General features: G+C 41.0%; 1 long non-coding RNA gene across 2 annotated transcripts in view; it reads left to right on the forward strand.

Annotated features, from left to right (window-relative positions):
• LOC139587788 (uncharacterized) overlaps positions 1-18450 on the forward strand; it is a 234361-nt gene that overhangs the window by 83275 nt on the left and 132636 nt on the right. The window lies entirely within an intron of this gene.

The raw sequence follows: 18450 nt of genomic DNA on the forward strand, positions 1-18450 counted from the left end.
CCAGTGTGGTTCTTGGAGAAATACTATGCAGTTTATCTCAGGAGGCCAAAGGAACCTCTTCCAGATTTGGTTAGCTACATCAAATGGGGCATATTTTTCTCCCCTTTTGCTATTTTTGTGAAATAATTTTGACTGATTTTCTGGAGCTAAGCAGAGGAAAATTGATTCAGCTGTATTACTTAAGTATGGTTGGGAGAGATGAATATTCAGATTTGCCAAAAGGAAGACTCTTTCTTTCTTTCTTTCTTCTCAGAGTTTTTCAGCTCATTTCTAGTGCTGCTCTTTGCCACTGCTCTGGTCAGCCTTGTGCAGGTTCTCTCATGTCTCAAATTCCCAGTAATGTGGCTCCCTCCAGTTTGTCAGCTTTGCCTGGTCCCCCAACCTTAGAATTTTTTTCTGTCATTAGAAGGTGCTCCTTAAGGGTGCCTTAATACAAAGCTGTGCTTCATAACACCCTATCTTTAAATATGTGTGGTTTTCCTAAAGAACTGAGTGGTGATAAACATACAACATAATGTACAAACCCATCTACTTTTGTTACATGCTCTAAGACAACTCTGCAAAATCACTGGGATGGCAGGGCAAGGTGTTTCCTGTGCACTCATCAAATCCTGTTCCTTTCTCTATATGATGAGGAAAGTAAATCCTTCCTTGTTTATGCAGCCATGATAGCAGACAGGGTTGAGATGGACATGCTGACAGTAGGTAGGTTCCTTAGAGGGGATGTTTCTCCTGTCTGAGGTCAAGGTTTCACCTTACTTTGGCTTTGCACACAATGTACAGTCTGGAGATATTAAAAAAAAAAAAAAAGGTTTGGCAAGTTTAATCTTTCCTGTCCCTTCCCTGGTGGAAGGGATGGCTCAGGTTTTACTCCAAAAGCAGAATCCTGGAGGATCTCCTCTTCAGGGCAGTGTTGCCCATGGCCACATCCCATTCTTTGTGGGGGAGTTTGGGAGTGCAATTCTCGCTCCCACTTGGTCAGAGTGGCCGTCTGGGCAGGGTCAGTGCCACCTGGGCAAAGCCCTCAGCCTGGTCCCTGTGTCCCTGAATCTCTGTGTGGGTTCTGGCAGGAGCTGACAGCTCCTTCAGCAGCCTGGGGTCAGCTGGGTCTCCTGCCTGTTACCACAGTGGTGAAAGGAGCTGTAAATCAAGCACGTCCCTTTCCTGTCCTGTGCGCTGAGATAAAAAGTAACAGCATCAGCTCTCTTGTTATCTGCTCTTGCCTCTTGTATAGGCACTTGTGTGAAGTAAACTCTTTTTCCCTTTCCTTCCTCTCCCCTCTCATCAGGCCATGGCCTCCTCACTAACTGCTATGGTGGCTGCTTTCCTTGTTCCAGAGGGGCCAGCCATCCTTTCCTCCTGCTGCTGACGGGCATTTTCCTCCTTCATGGAGACTGCCAGGCTCTGAACAGCTCTACAGCCCTACCTGGCTGGCTCCTGGCCACTTTGGGCAGAAATTCAGACTGAGAGGTCACCTGGCACACAGGGTGGGGCCCTGGGGGTGGGAAGGTGTAGGAGTGTTGGGGTGGCACAGTCAGGATGGCTGGAGAAAAGAGATCTCTGAAGCCAGGTCTTGGAACTTGTGGCTTGTTGCAAAGGGCCTGGGTGCAGGGCCCTGCTGGGAGCTGCCAGCCACGCTCAGAGCAGGCCTGAGAGAAGGAAAGAGGGTGGGAGAGAGAAAGAAGGCAAAAGTGTGGTAAAGGGGATGAGAGAGTAAAAGAGGATCAGAGAGCGAGGTTCCTGTTACAATACAATAAATCTTCTTCTGTGTTGAATATTCTAATTCTCACTAACCAATCTAGTACAATATACAAATCCTATAGCATTTACATACAGCCTATAAGAATCACTACATTACCATACTGTGTTACATTTTAAACCCTAAAAACTTCCCTTTGGACCCCTTTTTCCAAGCTGATAGGGTCTGTTCTGACTCTTGGACCTGTCTGCAAGCAGAGGGTATTGTTTCATCAAAAGGGGATTACCTTCAGCTGGCCACACCATTGTTTTCCAGTTGTTCAGTAACTGAGGTATCTCAAAGCTTGCTTTCATTTCAATCTCGCTTACAGTTTCCATATTCTCAAAATCTTTTGCCAGACAATCACATTTATAAGGCTTTCCTGTTTCATCTTCCCCAACAGGAAGGTGTCACCTCAGTGCTTGAAGCAGCCTGTGCAGGGTGGCAGGGTGTCTGCCAGCAGTGCCAGCCTGCCAGGGAGTGGCTTCTGAAATCCAGGATCAGTTTGGCATGGGGAGCCCAGCCAAGTCTCTCTCCTCAGATTGCCCTGTCTCAGCTTCTAATCACCCTTGAACCTCTGGAAACTTTCAGGTTGCAAGCAGCCTGGTGAAAAAGATTATTAAGAGTCACTGTGTGTACCTCAAAACTGGAAGTACCATGTGCTGGGGCATTCCCTTTTGCGTGTCACAGTTCTGCTCTGCTTTGCTATTGCATTCATGGACTGGATGCTACTACTTTAGGTAATTATAAACTAGTTGTCCTTTTACTTTCTTCATCCACCTACTGCCTCTCCCCAAGTTACTGCTTCTATTTCTGTGCTGTAAATATCAACCAACAAGAGAAAATGCGATGGCTCCTTTATGTAGATGCTTTTGAAAATAATGTTTGTGCTTATTTCAGCAGCACCATGAGGTAGTTGCACCTTCCCAGAGCCAGGTTTTTGAGGTCAGTTCAAAAGTAAATCAAAATCAGCAGAGATACAGACATGATGGTTGCAGTGCTTGCTTTGTTCTACACAGTTTTGATGACTACTCAGCTTCCTGCATTTAAAAAATTTTTAACTGAATGTTGATCACATAGCTTGCATTGTATTTTGTTCTCCTTAACTTTCAGAATGTGAAGCTCACTCAACCAGAGGTGACTGAGCTTCACATGATGAGGTCTCAGGGACTCATACAAAGCTCAGCCATTTCACAATCATATTGCCAAAGCACCATTTCAGAGGAAGAAATAAGAAAGAGACAAGACTACTTTCAAAGAACGCTCTCATTGCAGCCTAAACATTTGTGAGATTCACATGATAAAAGCTGGTCTTGCTTTCCTGCAGCTCAGCTCCTCTCCCAGGGGTGCAGCCTATTTAGTGAGATCTTACAGAGTGCCAAGGGTGAGGGCAGTATTGAGCTAAATTTGATATTCTTACTTGGTAATTTGGAAGTAAGCAGAAGAAAATCAATGAATTATTGTTTTTTTACTGTATGTGGCTTCTGTTTTAGAGCCAGTCACAGCAGGAAAACTGTCACAGGGGTGTTTGAATACAGTTGGAGGCTCCACATGTCTGAGGGAAGTCACTTTGCTCTTTGTTTGGAAACTGGCTAAAGCACCTTGCAGAGGGGTAGGGAAATATAAAATGTGTTCATAAGAAGAAAGCTTCCTAGGGGGAGGGAGGCTTTGGCTCTGCCGAGAGAAGCGTCTGAATGCTAATTGTAGGTGGGAGGAAGGGGGGTACAAACAACCAAGTTGCCTAGGAGGAGGCTTGGGGAAAGGAGGGGGGAATATTTGGGAAATACTGCCTTTGATTAACACAGACTTAATTGGAACATAACAAAGAGATATTAAAAAAAAAAAAAGGGGGTACGGCAAGTTAAATCTTTCCAGTGCCATACATCTGAGGAAGCCCACGGTGGCCTACGGAGAGCCTGAATGGGCAATGTGGAAAATGCCAGGGGTGTGTAATTTTATCTGCAGGGTTATGACAGCCATCATTTTGAAGCAGGGTGACTATCAGAACTAATTAATTCTCCAGGCCCAGAGGATGCCCTGGGATGGAGCTGCAGCTGGCATGCTGAGGAATGCTGCACACCCGGCCCAGGCAGCGCCTTTATCCATGCTAATGAGGGAGAAGGCACCGACAGCTGATCTAAACCCCAATGTGCTCACCATGCATACAGCTGATGGCAATGCAGGCTGCCAGGCAAGGGGTGGTCTTAGCCATAGATTAGATCCTCATAGTGGCCTCTTCAGCTTTCTTTCTTTCCCTTCTTTTTTTTTTTTTTTTGGTTTTTTTTTTTTTTTTTTTTTTTGTGTTCTCAAAAGAGTCTTTCAGCTGGTGAAATTGTAAACAAAAGGCATTCTAGCTGAAGCTGTGGTGAGAGGACTTTGCTAGGGAGCCATGAGGAGAGCGGTGTGTGCAGTGCTAACTTGGACTTTGATATTTACCACAAATTTTCAGGGCTGGCTTGGGCTGGGGAGATGTAATGCTGAGCTTAGAATCAGTATCATGCTCTGAAATTGAACTACCACAAAATCAAGGGCTGCTCACAAGTACCTTTGCTACCCTTTCATGTTATTTGTAATTGCAGGGTGCTTAAAAAAAGTGGAAATCAGGGAATGGGTAAAGTCCCAGGTTGTGTAGGCTCTGTAGGATACAGGAGTTATTGATAAATCCCAAATTTCTTGTAAGTGTTCTCCATGTACAGCTGTGAGACAGATGTACAAGGAGAAATTGAACTACCACAAAATCAGATGCTGCTCACAGGGACCTCTGCTACCCTTTCATGTTATTTGTGATTGCAGGTTGCTTAAAAAAGTAGAAGTCATTCCCAAGGAATGGCTGAAGTCCCAGGTCATGTGGGTTCTGTAGGATACAGGAGTTACTGATAAATCCCCAATTTCTTGGAAGTTTTCTCCACATACAGCTGTGAGTGAGACAGATGTACAAGGGCGTGAATCTACAGGGTTCCTGGGCAGCAATGCCATGGGGCAGGGGAAAGGACTTGGCAACCTGGATCTGGAAGTGCAGGTGGCTTACAGGAATATTAAAGTCATCTTTGTGTCCCTGTCTCTATTTTCCATCTACCACCTTGTCATTCTTGACAGGCCATGCACAGACTCTGATCCCATGTTGCTCCTAGCCAATGGTGTAGTCAGTGGAGGAGGTACAAAAATCTTGATTTTCTTTGAACACTGTGGCTTTTCCTAGTGGTATTACGCACTTCAGAATCATTAAATTTCATGTTTCGTGGAGTTTAAGTATGGCATGTATTTCTTGCAGAGATTTGAAGTAAAATTAATTGTAATTCTGAACTGCTGGGTAAATGCACTAAAATGAAGTTGTAGTTTGAGTTAACATCTGGCTGTGTAATGCCAGCATGTAAGGAGCTTCAGCTTTAAGATGTGATCAAAGAATATTGGAAGGTAGGAACCAATAATGGGCTTTCAAAGCTGGCTCAAATGGATCTTTATGGGTTTCTCAAGCAAACATGTTTTGCAGTTTATAACCATGCTGGGAGGATGGTGGGGCTTTTTTGTATGTCTTCTACTACAGTTCTGCTAAGGTTGCAGTATGTAAAGGAAATATATCAGGAAAACCCTGAGATTCCAGGATTTGGGATGGGTAGAGAGATGTACAGCATGGATTTCTGGTGCTGTAAATGTTACATTGATTTTTCTGACCCTATGGTAGAGAAGCAGGATGGAGAGTGGCACATACATTTCAGATCTTAGCAGGTAGCTGTGGTAGGACTGGGGATGCTTAGGAAATCCAGGCACCATAAGTTAAAGGATTTTGTGGAGCTGAGGAAGGAGCAGAAGCTGTGTTTTTACTGCAATGTAATAAATGTTTACTGCAATGTAAACCTGATGACTTCCTTCCTTGCACTAGGTAATGCAGAACACTTGCTGTAATTTTGGCCCGTGTAGAACTTGTATGCTCTCACAGTAATATTTCTGTTTTGTCTGGTCAGATGTAAACAAAGCTAGATTAATATAGTTAATAATTCACTACAAATGGAACTGAATTGCAGATACTGACATGGGGCAATCAACCCTTGCTCAGCCTTTTTTATCTTCTTCTTTTTTCCTTTTAAATGCAGCCTTTATAACATTATCCAAATTTGCTTGTTTGTGGCTATAGTGGATTGATTTCAGCCAATTATCTTGTCTAGGAAAAGCCATCCCCAAATCTGACTGAGAAAGAAAATTGTGCAGAAAACATGACAGAAAATTGTGCAGAAAACACGTGACCCAATTCCTACAAACAGAATAATAACACAATGTTATTTTTCGTTGTCTTCCTCCTCATGATGTGTAAACTTGCCATGGTTTACATGAAGTTACAGGGCTGTGTGATGTGCTGCTCTAGCTGGGTAGCTCGGTGTGGGAATGCAGAATGGGAATCCCTAAGCAAAAGCTGGGATATCTGGTATTGCTGGGAAGAGCCAAGTGTGGTGTTCCTGGGACAGGAACATCTGGCATTGCTGGGAAGAGCCACAGGAACATCTGGCATTGCTGGGAAGAGCCAAGTGTGGTGTTCCTGGGACAGGAACATCTGGCATTGCTGGGAAGAGCCACAGGAACATCTGGCATTGCTGGGAAGAGCCACAGGAACATCTGGCATTGCTGGGAAGAGCCAAGTGGGGTAGGGGTTCTGCAGGCCAGCAGAGGTTGTGAACTGCTGCCATAGGAAACAGAGCTGGAGTGGGGAGAAGGAAGCTCAGGCTCTGTTTTTGGCTCTGTTATTTAAAGATGTGGCCAAGCCACTCTCCCTGCTGCCTTGTCTGCCTCTCGATAGTCGTGTGTCAGTGCCTCCAAAGGTGACCCCCGAGGCGAGGATGGCTTCTGGCGGGCAAAACTGAAAAGTCTCTCCACCAGCATCCTCCGTCTCTCTCCAGATCCATGCACAGGACCATGGAATGCTCTGGGTTGGAGGGGACCAGGAGCGTGACCCGGTGCGGGACCCTCCGTGGGGCCACCGGAGGGCAGCAGAGCCCAAGGCACCGCTCCGGAGCCGGGAAGCGGCTCCAAGGATTCCCCCGAGCCCAGCCATGGGATCAGAGTGGGAATGTGTCGCTGTAGGACACGAATAACATACACCGCTGTTCTTAAGGCGAAAAGGGAAGTTTATTATTTGACTCTAACATTTATGGATTTTCAAAAGTCACAGTGGATTGGAGGGTGAAAGTGCCACCTCTCCAATGACGCCCGACAATCCAACAGTTCCTCAAATTTCTCTTTTTTCATAAAATAATGCAAAACAATGAGTTATTTACAGAAAGTGCGTGAGAAAGTTTGTTGTAAGAATGTAAACATCAGAAGGCTTAGAAAATCTTAAAAAATCAGGGTAACAGGAATGTGCTTGCAAGACTGGGGTGGTCTCCCAAAATTGGTCTGAGAGCATGTGGGGGTAAAAAAAATATAGAAAAGAAATGGGGATTAAGATATATGATGTGTAGGAAGCATATAGAAAATAAATCAGTGAAAGAAAAATATAAAATATAAAAAGAAATATGTAAAACATAGGTATTATTATAAAAATATATTAAAAAACATGAGAAAGAAATGTTCAAATACATAAAATAGATGAAATAAATATTTAAAGGTATAAAATTAACATAAATAAATTAGAAATATTTTTTAAAAATATATAATACATCTATAAAATAAATAGAAATCATATAGACTAAGGATATAGAAATGCAATTATGCCACTATCAAAATGATGCATGTTTTTATATATATATTTGGAAACAGTCATCTCTTGCAAAAAGTACAAAGTACATGAGGTAGAAGAGAGGGGATATAGTCAGATACCTGTACAAACATATGCTGCATCTCAGAATATGAGCAGCCAGGGAACTGGTCATGTTCCCCTGACTCACACAAAGTTTTATATATACACTATGAGTAAGAAATTTGAATATGATTTCAAATACATGGGAGCATCTGCTGAAGATTCATCCAAAAGATTCTGCTTTGTCGAAGACTAAACTTTGTTACAAAGTTTACTGTTTGGTGTGGGGTTTTTTGTTTGTTTGTTTTTTATGGTGACGAAGTAAACATACAAGGATCCTTTTCAGTTGTACAAAAGCCATGGTAAAAGGACTGTGCTTTGTGGTAAACACACTGGAAAGTCTAAATAAACAGAAAAATGTAAAGGCAATGTTACTGGCAATGAGATTAGGCTGAGAACATGCAGAAAACCTCTTCAAAGGCTCACCTATGTGTAGCAAGGCTCTTTACAGGAGGCTCTTGGAAAGGACTGTGCAAAGAACTCACCTACAAACAGATAAGTTTTGGATATGTCTAATGTAAGACAAAAGAGCTACAGTTTTAAAAGCTTTGATGAAGAAGTCAAGTATTTAGAGCTAAGATCTAGAGTCCAGAACTAAATGTCCTCCCCAAGGCTGTTATTCACTCCAGCAGTTAGACAATATCATGAAGTAGTCCTCTGAAAAGAAGAAAAAAATAGAAAAGAAAAAAGGTTATGTAAGGGTTATAAAATAGAAACTTTCTACTTTTTTTTTGAGTGCTTATTTTATTTTCAAATTTTAAAAAGAGAGACATTATTTTATTTTTTTTATTTTATTTCTGTGACTTTTATGTGGTTCTTGGTTGGTTGGGTTTTTTTAAAAAAGTTTTGGAAATGTTATCAACTGAAATATTAAAAAAAAAAAAAAGAAGAAACCAAACCCATCTGTAAATAAAGTTTCAATGCAGTTGTTTCAAATTCACCCAGGTTATTAGCTATAGAAACAAGACTGATGATGTGAAGCTCTAAGGAGGGATAATTTACATCTTTGGGCCCAGTACCAACACTGGTATTTTCAAATGCATCTCCTCCTGGTCCTGCCAGATACTCTTCCAAGACTCTCATCCAGCAGTATCTCTCTCTTTCTGTGATTGCAGAGTGTACTTTAATATCATTTAACATGAGCAATGTTAAAGCAGTGTAAAGGCTTTAACATCATTTAATATCATTTCACATTCACAACGTTTTAACATCCTCTTTTTGCCCATCATCACCAATGACTCTGAACCAACCAGAACCCCAAAGTCCCTTTAATGTCCCTTCATGACAAATGCTGGCTGGCTGCCCACAGGTGTGTAGGGATAAGGAATGGCACTGTAGGACAGTGCAATTTCAACTTCAATTTATTGTTTGTTTGGGTTTTTGTTTTTTTTTAAATTTTGACTCACAGCTGTGAAGTTATATAAAAACTTCAGGAATCAGTTTGGAAAATTACTTTATTGATCTCCTGGGGGGAAGCAACCTCTTCTTCCTGGAAGAAAACCAAACAAATAATTAAAAATATGGCGTGAGATTATCTTCATTCTTCTGACTTTAGTTTCCGTGAAAAATTTAGAAAGATCTGGAAGGATCTGGAGAATGAAAGTAGCAGATATTAGAACATTAGGAAGTGATAAATGCCTGTGTGGAGTAGGTAGAAAACTAAAAAGGGATAAAATTAATAGATGTGTGTATGTACTAATGTACTATGATGTGTGTAGAAATCATAAATAGGATTTTCATGTTTTTTCTTATTCTACAGTAAGAAATTTTTTGAAAGTATTACCTTAAAAATTTACAAAAAAAATGTTCTTTCTTTGTAAATAAGAGGTGAAAGAGCTTTCAGCCATTTCTGCTAATGCAACTTCTCTCTTTCTTATTATGTAATTGCAGGTAGGTGCATCTTCACTTTTTTAGAAGTTTGTGGTTGAGAAGTACAACTCAGAAAATTGTTTCACAGACTTCCTATGCAGTGTTTAGCTAGAATGTATAAGAAGCAAACTCTTTTTTCTTGTAGAAAGTATTTGGAACAACTTTTTGGTTGAAAAAAATTTTACTGAAGGAAAAACATGAATGTTCACATTTTTTTTTTGCCTCAGTGCTGGATAAAGCACCTGCCTGGCACACTGGGCTCCTCAAAGATGTAGTGGCTTGTCTCAAACTTTGTTGAGGAGCAATTCAAGTGCCTAAACACTGGCATCCAGTGCTGCTTTAGATATTGGTATTAGTGAGTGCTGTGGCTTCCTGGAGCAGTATCTGGCAGCCACAGGAGGCCTCTAAAACAATCCTAGACAGCTAAAACACATCCTGTGTGTATAAGGACTCTAAGGAACCAGAAACCTGAAAGCATCAACAGCTGCAGAGTTAGTGTGGCTACTGAGGCCTGGGTGTAGGATGACCACAGAAATCTTCTTTCCAAGTCCCATCATGCAAACACCTGCAGAATCACAATTTTTAAGATGCAGATTTCCCTCTTTCTTGCTTGTGAATCCAGCAGTCAGGAAGCAGTGGCTGCCTGGAGGTGCCAAGAACTGCAGTGCATGGAACCAGTGTTCTGAGGGGAAATCAAACTCATTCCTTGAATCGATGCCTTCCTTCATAAAAGGTTTTTTTGCAATCCAGGATTGTTGTTGGGAAATCAGCATAAAAGAAAAGTCACAACTTGTTGTTTATCTGATGTAGGCTGCAATCAGAGGGTAGAGTAGATACTCACCTGTTCCCATCAACCACTGCTGAGTATTTCAAGAGGTGTTATGAAGCAAGGTTTCTGTCTGAGATCCAGCTCTCACTGGCTTGGCATTCTCAGTTTTCCAAAAGAACTCAGTTCTCATTGTGACTATTATGACCAGGTTTTCAAAAGATTTCAACAGACTGAGTGCTGAGCTCCTTTGAAAAGATCCTAAATAATTATTTAGGTGAGTAAATAGCATCTGACTCTGGTTCTAAAAGCTGATTCTTTCTGGAAAGTCTAATCACTCAGTGGTGTATATTATCAATTTTTCATGTTCCCTGTATATGATTTGCCTTTATATATTTTCAGCATTTGAGCTGTTGTAGATGCAGAATTTCTGCAAAATTAGAATGGTAGAGCAGCCATAGATTGAACTAGGGTGCAATAATTTAGGATCAGTGAAATGCAGCCTTCCTATTGGTGGGTTGATCACATTAAAACTTGAATGCTATCACTGAGCTAAGTTTCCCAAGTTGCTGATAATTAGCAAGAGAGGATATGGTAGAAGAGTGAGGGTGAATTCTTCACTCAGTGTTAATAGACCAAAGTCTAGGGTGAAAAAAACCAGTGCTGATGGCAGTCTTGCCTCCAAGGATGACAGCACTGAAGCTTTTAAACAACAGTGTAGCTTTTAAACACTGTGTCCATTACAAAGTTGGATTTAACTAATTCCTGTCACAGTGCTTAAGAGGCAAAATGCCCAAATTTGTGTTCTTGGCAAAACTCCTGAGTGAACACGTTATTCTGAATTTAACCCTTGAGATATGTCAGAGTGCAAACATAGCAACATGCCTTGAAATCAAAGACTCATTTGATATTTTCTTCTTGAGAGTGCTCACTACTGGAGGTCAAGCAAAAGAGTAGAGAAACAGGCCAAATGCAGAATAATGCTCTTAAAGCACTTTTTCAGGATTCTGCCTCTAACAAGTCATTTTTATGTGGTTTATATAATTTCTTTTACCTCCATGGCATCTTGTGGCCGTGACTTCCACAGTGTAGTTGCACTCTATGTGAAAAAGCTCATCTCCTTTATTTCAAACCTTCTGTCAGCTGCTGGGGTGTGAGAAATAGCTAATACTCTAGGACTTTGTGAAATTGTACCATCCCTCCAAATTCTGCCCCTGTTAGTTTTTTTTTCAGGTACAAGTGCTATAGTTGGTGTAGTTTCCCCTCATATATGAATCTCCCTGGATCTCTGACCTGAGTTTTCTCTGAGCTAAAACCTCTTCTGGTTCATCTCTGTAGCTTTGGAAATGGGAAGATCTAAGCTGCCTACAGCAGTCCAGATGTTTGTGCCTCACAGATTTCTCTTGCTATATAACAGTATTTTTTCTTCTTCATTCTCAGTTCACCTTAAAAATCTCAGCATTTTCTGTCTGCTCTTTAAAATGGAGCTGATAGTACAGAGAGGGAGGCACAAGGGTGCCATATTTTATTGGTGGTGTGTGAATACTGGTTTAAGGACAGTTTTAGGGTCATGGTTATTTTTTCCATGCATGTGTGGATTAATGCAGGATTTCATTTGCTGCTCATCCCCCTGGCTTCTTGTGAAATGCTCTTGCATCTTCCCAGTCAGTTATCTTTACAATCAACCTCTCTGAGCATTTTCATAGCATGTTATGTTTTGTTGCCTCATTAACAGCTCCATTTTCAACTATGATTTCAGCATAAGATCTGAATGTATCTCACTTCCCAGCCAGTATTTTCTCTCTAGTGTGAAAATCACCTTTTTCTCATTACCTATATTTCAGTTAGCTGCTAAACCACTTGAGGAGCTTCTCTCCATAACCATTTTGTTCCTTTCAGAGGTTTTTGTAAAGGGCTCTTCTGCTGGGGAAGTCTGAATGGCTGGGTCCTATACAAGGCTATAGCTCTGGTGGAGTTCTGGGGATCTACACTCCTTAGAAGAGCAGGCTATCTGACAAAGAATTCACAAACATTTAGCCATATACTTTTATTCTTGCAGGTACTGCATAAGAAAATCTATTGTCTCAGTTTCTTGACCAAGGTGCTCAGCTGTATTATCAAGTTGCCATAAAGAAACTTTGCATTTCATCTATGGTTTCTTTATCCAAAAGCAAGGTGTTGGTGCAGACATATGCTCCCACCTTCTGTTGCTCTTTGAGGCAGAGAAATGAGAATAGTTTGGTCATTTGGGACTCATGAAGAAGTATGGCAGTGATATTGTAAAGTGAAACATTTATTATTTTTGTTTCAAATTAGGTAAGAGTACCTAAACTATATAATGCTGGTTTCATGAAAACTGTCCAGTGAACAGTATATTGCTCTGCCCTTTGAAAGCAAAGGTGGTGCAATAGGTAGAATTAAAGGATTATTTTGAGCAGTCTTTGAATAACTTGTTTTCTGACTGGCTTGCTGCTATAACCTCACACTGCCCCCAGTGTATTGTCTTTGGTTGGAAATTAGATACCTGCACAGAGCTGCAAACATCATCTGCAGAACATGAAATAGAAAATCTCAAATGTATTTGGAGTGAGGCTGCCTGATATATTAGATACAAAGAAGTGTACTTTGAGACATGATGTTGTGGAAGTTGCATTTTCTTCTTTCAATTATTTAAACCACTTGAGCTTGTCTGTCAAACTTAATAACACCATGAAAATCCCCTGGTGAAGCTACAGTTTTATGATACCAGGTAGGGTGTATTTTATTTTCTATTTCCTAAATTATTATTGTCAGCAAGCACTCTAGATTGCTTTTCTGTAATTGCCTTCCATGTGATAGGTGCTCCAAGATGTTTTGTCTCTTAGACTCTTGGTCATGGAGAGCCCTTCACAAAAGAAATCTGTCTCATTCTGGTTATTGCTGACTTCAGAAGGGGTTTGGGGTTTTTTTCTCTTTGCTGTGTCAATGTTTAGAAAGTGCCTGGATGTATGTAAAATGCTTCTTTACCTAAATCTCATGTAATATTTATGGAAATCAGAATAATTTTAGTAAAATACTTTTTTTCTTTTAGGAATATAAAGCATAATTAAGTTTTTCTCGTGAAAAAAAATTTCATATTGATGTTGTTGGTCTAAAATGATCAGTCCAAATATTTTGCCTCCTTTAAATATGACCACTGGCAGTTCTGAATTCTGGAACTAAAACATAGGAAGTAACATAGGTTTAACTTTTATTGATATAAGGAAATAATTGCCACAACTAATGAAAATATCCTAATGTTAAAATGTAGCTCTTGGAAAATTTGCCTTAATGCAAGAGATTAAAAAGAGTAAGTCTGTTTAATTAAATTAACCCAGGAGGTAACAGGTGTTAAAAGCACTAGGTAGTACCTTTAGAATAAAAAGAGTAATAAAGGAGGAAAACAAAGCTTGGTAATTTCAGAAGAGAAAAATACTGCATATTTTTTATAGTTGAGGCAATTAGTCCAGATAACTATCTGCTGGAGTGAGCTGCATTCTCCAAGCACTGAAGAAAGATTTTCAGGTATCTTTCAAGAGCAGATGCTACAGTTTTATGAGTAGTTATGAGCGTGACTTAGTGCTGTGCCAGAGGGTTTAGGCTGGATTGTGAGGACTGGTCTGTAACTTCTGCCCTAGTTGTGCTTTGGGGTTTTAGCCTTTTTGTAAATTTTGGCTGAGGTGTGTATTTGAATTCTGAGTGGACAGGATGGCACCTTTCACCTAAACCACCTGATTTTGGGTTGTTATGAGAGAGATGCTAATGGTGCCAAAGCTGAATTCATGAGGTAGGTTGGATATTCATTGCAGCCCCAAAATGTGGCAGCAGAATAGAGAAATTGTCCTTGCTTGCAATTGCAATTGTCTGTTTCCAGAACAAGAAGAGAAAAGCTGATTTGTGACTTAAGGAGATAGTTCCAAAATCCATTCAAGAACAGCTAGAAAAGAGACAGATAGTTGTAAGAAAAGGAGCAATTTAAAAAGAGGGAGTAGGTTGTTCACTCAAGTCAGTTGGCCTAAATGTGTCATAGGTAGGACCCCAACAATAATTAATACTGTGTCCATTGCTCTGAAAATCAACAGCAAAACACAGAAAATACACTCAAGCTGCACAGTGGTGTGATTCAGCTTGGGATGGATCTGGGAAGAAATCCTGTTGCAAACTTAGATGCTTTTATCCCTATATGGTCCATCTTGCAGCAAGAATCTCATGAAACCTGGAAATTCCTCATCCTGACCAAGCTACAGGAAAACTGGAATGTGCTACTGCCTAATTTCAGTCTTGGCTAAACCTTCCTTATTAAAGTCGTGATTTTCCTGTGTGGAGATATTAAAACATGTAAATAATACAATTCATGAGAATGCGAAAACTTTCAGAGACTGGTTTGGAAGTCAGACTTAGCAGGAAGAATGCATAAAATGGTTTAGACCCTGCTGGATGGGAGGTCCAGCAGCACTGTTGCTTCCTCTCAAGTGACAGAGGTATGTGTTTGGGTTTCAAGGACATGAAATTCATCCTCTAGCATCCTGTGTGGTATGGGCCACTGTAAATCCCTCTCTTAACTTTCATTTAGAAAGAAGTGCTGGAGTCTGTCCACAAAAGCTAACATTCTGTTTTCCCCAGTGATAAATTACCATAACATTTGATAAACACAGTATGCCATAAGAGGGTATATCAGCCACTGTTATCAAAAGTTAATTTTCTAGACTAAATATTCATTTGGATCATTAGAGCTATTAAATCCTGTGTCAGGTTTTAAGGAGCTGGCTGTGCCTGAGTGCTAGAAGGAGCCTGAAAAGAATCATATCCTGTCAAGATAAATGATTGAACTGTTCAATGAACTCTTTGACTGGCATTGGTTCCAGTCATGCCAGCTGAAGCTCAATTCCTCTTTGTCTGTGTGGTCTTGTTTTCACCTTGCCTGTGGGGTGAAAGCAGTTTGATGTGACCCCCTTGCAGACAGAGGCATGAGCCTAACCTCTATTTACACCCTGTCATAATGGGGAGCTGGCAAACACTGCTGCTTGCTGCTGCTCTCCTCCTTTTCCCTGCTTTTTTTTTTTTTTTTGTAAAATAGTTAGAAGTTGTGCATTCTAATAATAACCTAATTAGCATAGTAGGCTTATAACATCTTGTTTATGTTGTCTACTCTATTTTGAACAGAAAGAAGCAAAGAAAATATGCTCTTTTGTGTAGCTCAAGTACTGCCTTAGGGACAACATATGATGTGGAGCAATAAGGTAACTGGATAATGTATGTAGAATTTTGTCCTTTTGAAATTAAAATTTGAGATGTGAGCTAATTCAAAGCCCGAGGCTCACATTCAGATTTTAAAGTTGGTGTATGATACTTGATACCTGATTTATTTTTTGGCCTTCAGCAAACCTCCTAACAAGTTGAGTTTGTTGATAGTGCTGTATGTTTGCCCTGACTCTAAACTATTTTTTTTTCTATTACAGTAAAACTATTGTTCAGCCCTTTTTCTTTATGGCCAGACTTTCTGTGTAACCTACAGCCTCCTGCTCCCTCCCTCCCTTTCCCTCTGGTTCACTGATTGTTTCTTGGGCCACACTTGGAATGTCAACACAGCCAAGCACCCCAAGATCTCCCTACCCCATGCTCTCAGAGTGACTGACTTGGAGCACTGGGGATCCCACAGAACCCAAAGGAAACATGCCCTGGGAAATAAAAGGGAGGAAAAACTTGCTGGGGAATTTTCTGGAAAATAACTGTGTGGATTTCAGGATTTTCAGGTGAAGTGAGACACTGCAGGTCCACTTGAATGTATTGTTGCATTATTGTGGGGCAGGGCCCTGGTTTACTCTACAGTGGCTACCTCCTGACAGTGATTTATCACCATAATATGTAAAATGTTTGTGACCTACAGCAGTGACTGATAGCTCCCCTAGAACTCACAAAAGGGAAGAAAAGAAGCCTTATTTAAAACTACAAAGGAAAGAGATGATTCTAAAAAGAAAGGGAGGAAGGAAGGAAAAATGTGCTGATGGATCTTCTTTGCATTTTGAGGGATCATTTCTATCTCTACAAGGAGATAAGTTATAAATAGAATAACAAATATATACCATTCTTTTATGACTACATTAAAGGGAAACAAGATGTAAATGAGATGGAACAATTTGTGGAGACAGCTAGAAACCTCTCAGATAATACATGCAAATATAATGTTAGGAAATAAAGAGTCCCTTCATGAGTAATGGAAAAAGAAAACAGAAGATATTTTTCATGTATTCAATCTATAATTAAGATTGTTAAATTGTTTTGAATGTAAATCCTGATCTGAGGAAAGAGAGCAGGGACAAGTTATGTTTGTTCCTCTTGAGAATGAGGTTTGTTGCTCTGACAATTATACATGTGTCCCTACTGGAGGGGAGATCCAATGACAATTGAGTCACAGCACTGCTGCTACTACGCCCTAAAATTTGAGGTTGTGGAGAGGACACTAAATGAAATTGTCTGAAAGGATAAGGATCATTGTCCTCTCAGGGTGCTGATGGAAATGGAGATGTGTGGGAAATCTTTGGTAATGCTCAGAGGGAGCCTTAGCATCTCCTTCCCCACAAGCCCAATCTCCGCCCTGCAGGTGCAGGAGATGGGGAGTGATTTAGATGATCATGTGTCTGAGCACTGAGACCAGCAGAATGTCTCTCTTGATATCTCTTCTTACACTGTAACACTTCAGAGAGGAAAACTTCTTTTCCTTGTCTTCCTTCATCCTGTTTGTATTTATCCTGGAACGTAAAAATATGCAAATTAGCCTGTGGCTTTTAATCCTGTTTCGGACCTGTTGTCATGGAAGGTAGTAAGTTGTTGCATGCTTGTGTTACACCCTAAGTTACACCCCATTGGCTCCTTCCCCTGTTCCTATGCCTAAACAGAGGTGTTCCTGAGGCTCTCCCTCCCTTTTCCCTGATTGAGCCTCACCTGGATGCTGCCTGGAGGCCAAGGTCAGCCGGGAGGCCCCTGGGGGAGAGAGCAGGACCTTGGGGGGGAGTGGGTGTTGGAGAGGGGAACATCTCACCTCATGGCTGAATTAAACATCTATGGATATTATGCAAATGCCTTTTTTGCTTCTTTACCCTGGACTTTGCTAGCAGCCATTCAAGCTGCAACACATGCTCTGTAACACTTCACTTTTTGGGTCCAAAGATTGCTTCTGCTACCATGAGTCATTAGAGAGAGCGAGCTGTGGGAAAGTGGCACTTCTGCTGTGACAAAGCTGTCCTGTACCACGAGGACAGCTAGTGAGTCCTAGTGTCTAGGACTAGGAATCCTAGTCCTGAGTGACTCAAACATGCTATGAGGGACACCTGGAGTCAGCTGGGGATGGAAGGATGTGTAACAGGGCTAGTTAGATACCTCCAGAAAATGTTCCCTTTTCCTGTGAGATGATACCTAGTTACAGAAAAGACTGTTTTCAGGAGAAAACATATTTCAACATTTTCTAGATGAAATTTTTCTTCTTCTGCTTTGGCACAGGAAATTATCAAAAGAAAATATTCCATATGGACTTCCCTTTCTTTCTCCCTGTATGGCTATTGACTTGCAAACCTTTTCAGGATTTTGGCTTTTTGTTACATTGAGAAAAGGAAATGTTTGGCTACTTGTGTTGGCAGCGGGGAGGAAGGCTGCCCAGTGTGGCTCTCACACCCCATGGTGTGGTTGTAAGGATTCATGCACATCAGCAAGGCAAAGCCTTGCAGTGTGATACCCTGGCTGCCTTCTGGTCCTGAGTGGGGCTCCAGCATGGAGCAGCAGCTCATGGCAGAGAAGTTCCATGCTTAAAACCCTTTGTCAGAGCAGCTCTGCATGCACAGCAAAGCCTTTTTACTTGTGCTTTGCTCAGCAGCTTGAGGTTTGTCCCCTACATTGCGATGAGTTTCGTGCTACCAGAGGCTGCTTGGTTTTGGAGTAAGCCATGAACTTAGAGCACCAATTGCATTAATTGCTTTCACGCCAGCATATTTCTATTGTGGCTGCCATTATAGTTGTGTAATGTTTCTTCTCCCTCTTCTTTCATGGCTTTCTTTGCCTTGACAGGCTCAGTCAGATTCCCTCATTCACATCTGCTAATGTGAGGGCTGAATAGAATAAATCTATGCAACGATGGCTTCAGAAAAGACGGGAGGAGGATGGTGGAGGGAGAGGTGTAATAATCTCAAAAAATAATTTCTACTTAATAAGTGCCATTTCAAAAAAAAGATTTCAGTTAGTTTGTCCCAAGCAAGATCCTTGTAGTATGAGTAGTAACAG

This window comes from Agelaius tricolor, unplaced genomic scaffold (genome assembly GCF_023055355.1).
Source record: "Agelaius tricolor isolate 1412-34295 unplaced genomic scaffold, bAgeTri1.0.p SCAF_3, whole genome shotgun sequence".
Lineage (NCBI taxonomy): Eukaryota > Metazoa > Chordata > Aves > Passeriformes > Icteridae > Agelaius > Agelaius tricolor.